This window comes from Pectinophora gossypiella, chromosome 28 (genome assembly GCF_024362695.1).
Source record: "Pectinophora gossypiella chromosome 28, ilPecGoss1.1, whole genome shotgun sequence".
Lineage (NCBI taxonomy): Eukaryota > Metazoa > Arthropoda > Insecta > Lepidoptera > Gelechiidae > Pectinophora > Pectinophora gossypiella.
In genome coordinates this window covers 5,577,530-5,590,624 of record NC_065431.1, presented here as the reverse complement: position 1 = coordinate 5,590,624, position 13,095 = coordinate 5,577,530, and positions in this window count along the sequence as shown.

Sequence of the window (13,095 nt, the reverse complement as noted above, 5' to 3'; positions counted from 1 at the left end):
GGTGCGTGTGCTTAGTTCATCTTGTGATGAATGTTACTTTGACTACCTCAATGGGATGCAAGATCTTGCTTATGTTATGTTATTATATTATCTGTGATACATAGATAAACTAATGCCTATAATACCTAATGGGTGGTAGAAATGTTTTGTTCTGAATATCATTGCCGATCAAAATTAATGTGGTCTTTTAATAACTATTATATTTTCATTTGTAGGTAACATAATATAGCGAGTACCCTGGTTGAGTCAAGATAATATAAAATAAGTGGAAAGATAATGTGGCCCAAGTAGTAAAGGAAAGGATGTGCAAACAGCCGAATGTGAATCTGGCAATAATGTGCCTGTTTAAATGAGTTTTAGTTGAGTACCAAATAGTTACCTAGGTTTTCCTGGGAAAAACACTGATCCAGCTTTTCTGATTCAACTGAGTTTGTGTATGGTTTTGAATAAATAACTAAACAATAGAAATGTGTCTTTTTTATTTTACTATCCCCTTTCCATTACATAGATAGATATCATTTAAAGTAACTATAAATAATTAATTGTTCATTACAATTTATATAAAAGTAGTATTAGTATATTGTAATTAAGATACCTACTTGATTATTAAAATTAACAAATTTAATGAAGTTGGATTTTTTTTTAATGACTAGAATGAAAATACAATAAATATTCAATTAAACTACTTCTTTAATTCAAAAGGTATTACATTTTGTTATTGTTAGATACAATACTAATTTCTTTTTTAACACTTTGCATTTTGGCGTGTCTTCAGTAATTGACAACCGTCTTCTCTTCGGCGTGTTGCACTGGTATGCTACTGCTGGCGGCTCCACGAGCTCTTCAAGTTCGCAGTCGCGAAGCCGTTTATTTTTGTACACCTTTTTCGGTGTCAGTACTTTAAAAGTACCTGATGAACCTAAAACGAAAAATAGTATGTATTAAATAATGTCGTGAATCTTATCTTCTTATCGTGGGTGGAATACCAGCCTCATCAACCCTAGTGTCAGGGTTATGATTGAGTCGCCAAAGGCCCCAAAAGATGAATGTAAAGCAAAGTTGTTGGAGATAACAATACCTAACATAAAGGAAGAAAAGGGCAATTATAACATTCATTAAAGTAGGTAGGTAACTAACGTATTAACGTAGCCATTTTATAAATATTAAAATGTGTATGATAAGTGATTCCTAAAAGATAGACATAGGTAGGTACTTATAAAAAACCACAATACATTGTTTTGTTATATCTCAAAACCATTAGGCAGCTTTTTCGATGAAAGCTCCCACTAGTCTTGATTTTTTCGGACATAGATTGAACATCAGCGCTCAAAAAGTGGGACGCAAAGTTACTGTTAATATAGCGACGTGACAGTATTTCTCCGCGGTGCGCGATTAGGCGCCGAACTGGCAACATGCGAAGTGCGTGGTAAAAAGTTGCAAATATAGAAGCTCAAAGAAAAAAATATGTAACACTTCTTGTAAGTCATGACATTGGTGCTAATTCCTGTAAACACATCTAACTTTATTTTAAGTTATATCTGTCATTATTATTTTTTTCTTTTGAGATAGCCGCCAACAAACAGACGAGCGAATGGCGTGGGAGCTTTGTTTTATAATATTATTATAATGACAGATAGAATAAAAAAATAATAATGACAGATCTCTCAATGCGTCTTATCGGGGCTTCGGGGGATGCTAGGGCTGGTAGTTATTTCTGTCAGAGAATTAGCCTGGCGATTCAGAGGGGTAATGCTGCCAGCCTGTTGGGCACCTTGCCTCGATGTGACGCATTGGAGGAGGTGTTTTATTTATAGGGTGTGTTTGTTTTGTTTTTGTTTGAATAAATTGATTTTAATTATAATGACAGATATAACTTAAAATAAAATAAATAAAAATAATGATTAGATTACTGACGTGTTAAAGGCAACCAGACGAGATATAGAATGTAAACAAAGTTTCAGAGGTTCAAAACATTTATATTTGAATAAATTATCATAAAGTTCGAATTTTAATCGCTGTCGTCTGTACTAGACAAAGATGATTCGTCGGAAGAGTCCGAGTCAGCTGTGTTTATGATAAAACTATCTATCGTATTATCAATCATGTTGTCAATACTGTGTTTAAATCAACAACTACTCATAATACCAGCAAAAATCAAAAATAAAAGTAACAGAAACGGAATAATAAGAACAAAAATCTAAGTAGGTAAATACGGGGACGAAAAAATATGTATCACTTCGAACGCAATCCAAACAGAAATGAACATGTTCATAAAATGGCGGTCCAAATGTTGACAGCTGCAGTACCGACTGCTTTCCTGTACCTACCACGAAACACAACGACAGCTGTCGTTGACCAACTGACGCCATAACTGCGCGTACGAGTGATAAGGACAGAGATGATAATCCCTGGTTATCGCAATGTAACTCAGTAATGGTCCGTTTGTTTACCTTTTTGTATCTCGTCTGGTTGGCCTTACTTTACGTACCTATATGATTTTAGGTAGCTACGCTGCGGTATAGGTTTTGCGTGAAAGAGCCACAAACATAGTAGGTACCTACCTACTTAAGTAAGTGGAATGATAAGGCTTTATTACCTACATTAACTCGATTCATCTGCCACACACGATGCGTCAGGTCATCGTGTGTACCAATGTAACCTACCTACCTATAAAATGTATGACGAAATCGTGGGTCGCCCACCAATGAACTGTTTATTATAACACTGCCCGATCCTGATGCCCGAGCCCGCGATCTCGACGCATCGCGTTTGGGTAGTTTAATAACCGCTATAATATATACCTATAAGCCCTGTAAGCGCGGTGCACTGTTTTGTACAAGATTGTAAACAACTACGTCTCAATTCCGTGTGTCGAGCAACTATAGACTTTATGTCATTATAAAGATAAGATCCATTCTAGCTTGTTGCGTTGCGCGAGGTCACGTGTTATTACGATTGTAGGTAAGTAGGTAGGCAGGTACCTACCTACTGGCTGAGTCGCGCAAACGCAAATGATAGGTACGTACGATGCGATGCGATGCGTAGTAGGTACCTAGGTATGTAGGTAAATCTGCCTGTATGTTTGTTACCCCTTCAGGCTTAAACAACTGGTTACGTTATGGTAGGTTACATTACCTACCCATCTACGACAATCGCCGTCTGCGTAAAGTTGAAAGCGAAAAGCTACTTTTCTACCTATAGCTACCTAACTTACCTAGGTAGATACTTACCTATTAAGGTATTATAAACTGCTTATATACGTCCCACTGCTGGGCACAGGCCTCCCCTCAATCAACCGGAGGGGGTATGGAGCATATTCCACCACGTTGCTCCACTGCGGGTTGGTGGAGGTGTTTTTACGGCTAATAGCCGGGACCAACGGCTTAACATGCCTTCCGAAGCACGGAATCATCTTACTTTTTCGAACAATCACACCTGATTGCTTGAATCACCATTCAAGCCTGAAAAGTCCTTACCAAACAAAGGACAGTCTCACAAAGTGATTTCGACAATGTCCCCATCGGGAATCGAACCCGGACCTCCAGATCTTGAGCCTATCGCTCTAACCACTAGACCACGGAGGCTGTCAATTTGTCATTAAGGTATTAAGTAGGTATTATAGATAGTAGGTAGGTATCTTGGTATAGGTACAATAAAGTAATATTTTACGTCTTTAATTATTTTAAACCCTACAATTTATGTTAATACGGCTTTATTATAGTTTAGTTACTGAAAATGGTTCGGAATCGAGACGTCTATAGGCACCTATCGAACCTATCTATCATCACAGCCCGGACACTTCATACAAACAACCTATCCCCTACTTTAAACATTTAACTAGGTAGGTAGATACCTACATTAACTTGTCTACATCTAAGTAGTAGGTAAGTTGTAATTAGCTAGGTACCTAACATTTCAAAAAAACTCAAGGTCGGTAGGTATCATTCATGTAGGTAATAACTCACTATACTAAAACCCAATATTATGTAGATATTCAAGCAATAGGTAGGTACCTAACCTACAATAAAAATTTGATTGTATTTGTATTAATTCAGTGGTAGGTAAGTACCTACCTACCCAATTGTAGGTAATAACTTGACAAATTAATTGTGCTTACCTGGTGAGGAAGTGCTTGAGTGATTTTGAACGTCTTGAGTCTGATATGGTTCTGGAACTGCACTTCTCTGGAGTCTTTTTCTATGACCAGTCTCATTTCGTACATACTTGATATTGAAATGGTCAATGCATAAATACCTTGACCGCAAATTTTCTGCAGGCAAGTGGGCAATGTTCATATTACCTACAAGAAAAGAATATAATTTTCAATAAAACATAAATAGCCTATAGATGTTCCACTGCTGGATCGTCTCTACCCTCAAATAACAGGAGGTAATCGTTTTGGTGGTAGCCCGGACCAACTATATAATTTCTGAAGCAAAGCTTACTCTTACTTTTTCGGACAATTAAGTGACTTAGTCCGCAATGTCATAACTAAACAAAGATTAATGGTTGGATCATGGTAGTGGTTCCCTGGAAGAAATTGCTTAAACAGGCCTCCCATGTGTACTGTAGTAGGTATGTTGCATAAATTTTTGTATGTTCTAACTGTTTGTGATCATTAAAAATATTTGATTTGTGATGAATAATCTCACAAAGTAATTTTGATAATATCAGAAACAGTACCCGGACCTCCAGATCATAAGCCTAATGTTCTAATCAATAATACACAGAGGCAGAATCTACTAAAACAGCAACTTTTGACATGTCTTATTAAGTTCTTGTAGGTACCTACCTATACATAATGTATGTATAGATTGTTACCTGCTGAAAGGTGGTCAGGTGTGAGCGAGACCAAGATACTAGGTATACCTCATTTGGGTTCCTGGCTTCTGTACACAGTCCCGATGTGTGAAATTGGTACAAAACTGTAGGTTTGGTAGATAGTAGTTTATCTTAGGTATCTATTAAGACTGTATAAGAAGAAATAAATTAATGTTTTATTTTTATTTATTTTCATCTTAAATTAAAAGTAAATGTGTAAGTAGATATCTGGGGGGCCAAAATGGCTACATCAAAGCAATTCATCTAAGAAAGCAATATTGCTATTTGACATTTGTTTGCATCGCACACTTACTTTTATATGCACAAATGTGAAACTGCAATATTGCTTTCTTAGATGAATTGCTTCGATGTGGCTATTTTAACCGCCCTGGTCTATAAAATGTTCAATAAAACAGTCCAAAATTCAGCAATAATTATGTACTTGATTGACTTTTTTTAACTTTTGTCCCTTTTATTCCACAGTTCACTTGGAAATATAAATCCATCGCATACAGTATTGGTATATAGTAGGTACTTTACAAGTTTTTGACTATTCCAGTGCTTTAGTAGTTATAGCAATTGGTTCAGAATCTGGAGGCCCTGAGTTCCCAGTAAGAATATGTTAAAAATCACTAATTATGATTTTCAAGTTTGATTAGTATATCTATATGCCATGCTAAATTACCCAATTGTACAAAAGTTAATTTAATAATTCCAAATTGACATTGAGCACAATACCTAATTATATTATGTTCTTCAGACAGAAAAAACTGTTCTACTACTCTAAATTGTTGATCTCAGCTTGAGTTTAAGTATTACATTAATTATGGTAAACTAAATGATAAATGGTGACAAATGATAAACCGATTAGGTACCAAAATAATAGTCTAGCAAGTAGGGGGAGTGGCAATAACTTTCCCACCATGTTAATTAGGTATTTCTTTTTATTTTATTCCAGTTTTGATTGTCATTGATTCTATCAAATTGTTTGTTTGATAACTTTTTGCAGTTTAATATTAAAAATAAATAAAAGTAAACATTTAACTACTTACCGCAATTCTCAAGCCATACTTTTAGGCGGTTGACGTCATCCCACGGAAAACGGAACATTGACTTCTGTTCCGAAGAATTTGTACAATTATAATAAGAACAATTGTGTGCAGACATTTTTTATAACCACTGTTCCTGTGCCGCTACGTGAAAGCAGGTTTCATGAAGCCAAATCAAAGTTCGATTTCAGTCCAGGGTTAGTTTGTAAACCACAATACACAAAACGTAGAAGGCGCGTTCGACTCGTAATTCAAACGAAAACAAACATTTTCAAACATAGGTAGGTTACTAACCTACCTACGTTATTTGAAAGTTGCGTTTTTTTTTTGTTCTCAAATTTAGTTTTAAATGATATTTATACAGGTTATATTTTTTTTTTAAATTTGATATTGTATCTCCCATAATTTATGAGAATTACAACTAAACATTTAATTAATTCAATAAAATGTATTTTGCAAATAAACACAATCTTTTAAAAACGTAATATTTTATTATCTGTGGCAAAGCTAGATCGATGTTGCAATAATTAACGATAGATGGCGCAACTTTAAGCGAGCTTCTTACACATAATTATAGATGGCGTTAATAAAAACGAGAACGTTCAACCCCTCAACAAGCTCCATACTCGACGTAGTTCCGACGTAAATCCGCTAGAGTAACCACTAAATTTAAAAATATAAAAATCTCCATTAAATGCCAATATCTTTGATTAACTTTTGGTTGGAGTATAACTTTTAAATTATAAAACATAATTTTAGTGCCTATTTATCGATTATTGGCTTTTAAAGAAACTTTAATTACAAATCGGTACTATTAGCGTCATCTATTGAAATTTTTTTGAACAATGTTTCCTAATGTTCGCGATGAGAACCCATGCTTATACTTAGTATTCTAGTAATATAATGGTGCTAATTCCTACAGACGCCATCTAATTTTATTTTATGTTATATCTGTCATTTTCTTATCCGCCGAAAAGGAAAGGGACGGGTAATCGACAAGCATAGAATTTAAGGAACACACGTCAATTTTAAGCACCAATCTAAAACAACCGTCTAAAATTTTTACTTTGGCCAATAACCCGACAGAATTAAGTTGACAGCACACGTCGAACGGTTTGCATACCAGCGAGATACCTTTTTGATTCGCCCGGGTTATTCATTCATTTACTCATTCTTCCTAAAATTAAGAGCTGTCAATCATCCGTCCCTTTCCTTTTCGGCGGGTAAGAATATGACGGGTATAACTTAAAGTAAAATTAGAAGTGGTGTCTGCAGGAATCGGGGCCATTATCTAGACCTACATTAATTATCTCTCATTGCGGTTTAGAGAAAAATGTGTGCTACTGCTACTAAATAGACTATGTATAGATATTAATTGGGTCGTGTACCAGGTTCAAGATAAATTATGAAATTCTGATTACTAAATAAACACAAATGTGAAACTAACGAAAAGCATTTTCTTTATTTTATTTAACTTAGTTATGAATTTTAATCAAGAAAAACGTAATAATAAGTTCGACATTTTATTACGTTTTTCTATGACGTCACATTGTGCGTTTTCATACAAATTCCATAGTAATTTCGTGTTTTGACGTTTAGTAAAAAGTAACTGATTTGACTAGTTGGAAACTAGCCTATTCTTCTATTATTATATTACTAAGAATATTAAGTATAAATTTTCCAATATCTTATTAAAATGACGCATTCGGAAAATTTTATACATAAACGTAAGTATTATGGAAAAATAAAAATACCCTGTTGGGCCAGGCAATCAACGAGAAAATAAACCCTTCCATTCATTACATACATACATAAACTCACGCCCGTTATCCCTAATGGGGTGGATAGAGCCACAAGTAATCAAAGACAACTTGCAGCCACTGTTGATACGATGTCGTAAGCTGGATATGATGAACCTTATGGTGATAAGGGATCAGCCTATCGCCCATAACATTAGTCCATCATGTTAGAGGACACAATCCCTCTGTCGGTTTTTACGACATGCCCGGGAAGACAAGCAGCTGAACGTGTTCTATGTTTTTTATTTGCTCCCAGAACAGCATAACAGCCTTCCATTCATTCATTAATGAAAATAACAATAATAAGAATCATCATCAGCCCGGGCCTTCCCTGTGGATGGATGGGGAGATTGGGTCTTAAACCACCACGCGGGCCCAGTGCGGATTGGTGGTTATTAACGACTGCTAATGCAGCCGGGACCAACGGCTTAACGTGCCTTCCGAAGCACAGATCATGCTTAGTGATGTAAGTATGTAGTCGTTACATGAGCCATGTCAAGGGCCTTTGGCGGCTCAATAGTAACCCGGACACCAGGGTTGACGGGGTTGATAATCCACCTCACAACCCACACGATAGAAGAAGAAGACGCCTGTATCCCTTTATCGCCGTTGGTCCCGGCTTAACGTGCCTTCCGAAGCACGGATCATCTTACTTTCGAACGTTCGGGTGATCGGCCTGTAATGCCTAACCTAAGGATCATAAAGAGATTTTTCTGATTTGTCCCCACTGGGATTCGAACCCGGGACCTCCGTATCGTGAGCCTAACGCTTAACCACTGGACCACTGAGGCGGAGGCCGATACAGGCGTAATGTTATGTTATGTCAACTTCTTGTTATTCCGTGAGTTCATGCAACAAGTCTGTTTCAGGGCCCTACACGGATGTATGGATCGTGACAGGTATCACCGCAAAATTGTTTACTCATAGCGTTTATCTTCAATCTATGTGCATCATTGGAGCGCAGTGGAGCAGCGTGGTGGAGTATGCTCCATACCCCCTCGGTTGATTGAGGGGAGGTCTGTGCCCAGCAGTGGGACGTGTATAGGCTATTTATATTTATGTTTTCTTACTAGATAGCATAATATGACCACAATATCAAGTGACAAGTTAGTAAGTGACTATGTGGAACAGGATAGAACATGCTTACCTATAAAGTATCTTTTCTCTCTTACCTTTAAACCCAGAACCCTTTGTCTAGAACTACTCATACTTGAACTCGTGCAGCGCCTGATAGAAATATCATCTTTATGTTGCGTGCACATTTCTTCAGGCGTTTAACATACCATACAAACCAAAATTCTTATTTAGACCCGTGGTAGCCTGGATGGAAGAACATTTGACTCTCAATGTGAGGTCTCAGGTTCAAATCCAGCACGGGCCTAAACCAATGGATTTTTAATTAATGTTTAAATCATAATACAAATACAATTATACTTTATTGCACCAAAATAAAAAGAAATAATTACGAAAAGACTCTCAACATGGCGGACTTATCCGCTTAAAGCGATTTCTTCCAGAAAACCATAAGGTGAGGGGGTGGGGGGTTGGGAAATCATAAATGATTTTTATCAAGTACTTCATCATCTCCTTAGCGTTATCCCGTTTGAAGGGTCCGCTTACCTAACCTGAAGATTTGACAGGTCCGGTTTTTTTTACAGAAGCGATTCACTTAAAACAGCCCAATACAAGTTAGAACCCATATCTCCGAAACGCATTTCTCACTTTAATCAGGATAATTTCTTTGACTGTTGAGCACGTGATAATTTATGATCCAATTTCGAAAATCATTAGTTTAGGCCCATGTTGGGAATCAAACCTGCAACCTCACAGTGAGGGTCAACAGGATTGCCTACCAGTGAACGAGTGACATTAACGAATTTTCAGATATAAAATACATAACACTTGGCTGTATGTGCATAGTTCCCTTTGCCTTGCCCTTCGGTGAAAACCGAAACAAAAGAAATCTCTCTTGATTATCAATCTTACGGCTTTTTAGCGGGAAACGGGAACGGGACAGTTGCTTTCTTCATTGAGTAATCTAAATAATTAATACGAAGTGGTGTTTTGTGGTTAATGATCGCTTTAATTTAGTCGGAAGACTTTCGCGTGTGTTATTATATCGGAGTATTCAATGAACAAAGTGTATCTGCCTATTTTCGCTTCATGGGAAGAAGCCGCTTCATAACTCGAAAGTTTATGCGGACTTTTGAGTTAATTCGTTTGGGGTCCGGAGTAGGAGTCTACTCCGAGGGTGGGGGCTTAGGTTTCATCATCATCACATTTCATCATTTCATTAATCATCAAGAAAAAAATACGTCAGACATGGCTGTATGGGCATAGTTCCCTTTTCCTTACTCTTCGGGGAAAACAAAAAAAATATATTAATCTTACGTTCTTTCTATTTTACCTTAGGGACGGTACTGAAAAGTTTCGGCGTCCGAAGGACGTAATATACGATCGCGATGATCCGATTACTCTAGCTATAGAGGCAGCCAATCAGCTCGCGACACCAAACACCGACCCCGCCGCGCCGGCGTAGTCGACGATTTCCCTCATTCAGCGCTTATCGCTATCGACCCACTAGGGTCGATTAATTCCTTCAAATATTCTTCCTCTCAGACGACGCCCTGAGCCGAGAGCGCCTGGGCACCCTCAAGCCTGTTGTCTTAAATTTTGTACCGGGTGAGAGCCTTCAGCGCTCCCCATTTGTCCGGCCAAGTAGTTAATGGCATTTGTGGCAAATCTACGATAAGTCACATTATAAAAAAAGTTATGTCTTATTAAGTGTTCAATCAACAATGTTGTTACAAACACTTTGTTTTTATTAACTTACAACAATAAACACCATTATTACACTACTTTTGTTTGTTGTGTTTATGAGCAATAAAACATTTATTGTGTATTGTATTGTATTGTATTCTATATTGTATTGCAATATGCTATTTTTCTTGGATTTAGATTTCCGCCGCAAGTGCACTGTACAGTCATGAACAATATAATGTACCCACTTTAGGACTCTGTGGCACTAACCATAATATTTGACATTTAGTGAGACTTACAGTTCAATTTGTCAAAAAAGTTAATGTGACATGGTACCAAAGTGTATATACTGGGTGTTAGTAACATCGTAACGAATACTGAGGGGGATGATTCAGACCATGATTCTGAGTTAAAATCAAGTGGAATTTTCCGTCGTAAAATCATGTTTTTTTTTTATTATTTTTTTAATTAATTTCAATTTTATACTTTTGCGATCGAAAATTCCACTTGATATTAACTCAGAATAATGAGCTAAATGAGCCCCCTCAGTATTCGTTACGATGTCACTTACACCCCGTACCAGTACATACAGATAGCCATACAAGTAGGTATGGGTGTTAGTGACACCGTAACGAATTCTGAGGGGGATGATTCAGACCATGATTCTGAGTTGATATTAAGTGGAATTTCTTGTCGGAAAATTCATGAAAATGTTTGTGTTTTTTTAAATTATTTTTCATTCCATTCTTTTGCGACGGAAAATTCACACAGAATCATGGCCTGAATCATCCCTCAAAGTTTTCGTTACGACGTCACTAACACCCTGTATATTAATGCTCGTGACCGTACACTGGCAGAAGACAGACCTTTATTGTGTGGGTTGTAAGGATAACCAACCTTGTCAACCGTGGAGTCATTATGTGTTAGTAACATCGTAATGAATACCGATTCAGTCTATGTTTCTTTCTTTCTTTCTTCCGTCACAAAATTTATGTTTTTTGTGTTGTTTTTCATCATCAGCCCATTAACGTCCCCACAGCTGGGGCACGGGCCTTCCCTATGGATGGATAGGGAGATCGGGCCTTAAACCACCACGCGGGCCCAGTGCGGATTGGTGGTTATTAACGACTACTAATGCAGCCGGGACCAACGGCTTAACGTGCCTTCCGAAACACGGAGGTGTTCGAGATGAAAACTTTTTTTTGTGGTCACCCATCCTATGACCGGCCTTTGCGAAAGTTGCTTAACTTCAACAATCGCAGACCGAGCGCGTTTACCGCTGCGCCACCGAGCTCCTCATGTGTTATTTTAATTATTGTCAATTCTATACTTTTGCAATGGAAAATTCCACTTAACATTAACTCAGAATAATGAGCTGAATCATCCCCCTCAGTATTGGTTACGATGTCACTTACACCCCGTACAAGTACGTACAGGTAGATAGGGTGTAAGTGACATCGTAACAAGTACTGGGGGGATGATTCAGACCATGATCCTGAGTTGATATCAAGAAGAATTTCCTGTCGGAAAATTCATGAAAATGTTTGTGTTTTTTATATTTTCAGTTCCACTTTTCCAACGGAAAGTTCCACTTGATATCAACTCAGGATCATGGTCTGAATCATCCCTCAAAATTTTCGTTACGATGTCGCTAACAACCTGTATAAAAGTACTGCCCAGCAGTGGGATGTTTATAGACTGTTTATGTTTATAAATAGATTGGTTTTATTAATAGCGAGTGCATGCTACGAACGCCGTTGCGTATTACCAATAACCCATAAATTGTCCTTTATAAAGACGTTCGATGTCATAATAACTTAACCCGTTACGTGCTGTACGGTCGAATAGACACGTCATAATATTAATAATTTATTTAAGAGCCACACTCTTGTCGATGGTATTCTCCATGCTACTTTTTTAGGGGAAAATAGGGCAGTGGTTTCCCGCTTGCCTTCCACCCCGCAGTACTGTCTGACGCGAGTGGAATGGCGCCCAGAGTAGTCTATTTCAAAGCCGTGCTAGGACTCATGTCCTCCGCCTATGAATAGTACTGACAGTTACTGCTGCCCTCTGTCAGGTTCCACGTTACAGTTCCGGTGACTAGCCCCATCCGTCCTGCATTGCCGTACCGATGGCTCCCATTTCCGCAGATGCGCGCTTAGAATTACAGGAGTTTGAATTCATGTTTGGATCATAGATTGTTGATATCAAGAATTTGCACCCGGTTAATGGCAATAAGCTCATAAGCTCCCCTCTATTACATGCGACTTACACATAGATGGTTTTTCTTTTTTTTTGACGTGACTTATTGTAGATTTGCCGCAGATGGCATTAACTACTTGGCCGGACAAATGGGGAGCGCTGAAGGCCTGAGGGTGCCCAGTTGGGCGCGAACCTCGGCTCAGGGCGTCGTTAGAGAGGAAAAATATTTGAAAGAATTACTCGACCCTAGTGGGTCGATAGCGATAAGCGCTGATTGAGGGAAGTCGTCGACCACGCCGGCGGGGTAGCGAGGAGTGGATGCATAAGCATACCTATAGATACTATAAGCCTCTGCCTAACCCTTAGCGGGTATAGGCGTGATGTTTGGAGTATGTACTCTTGACTTGGTATTTCTTTAAAATCGCGGTACCTTCACGTGATGACACATCCATAAAACAGGTCAT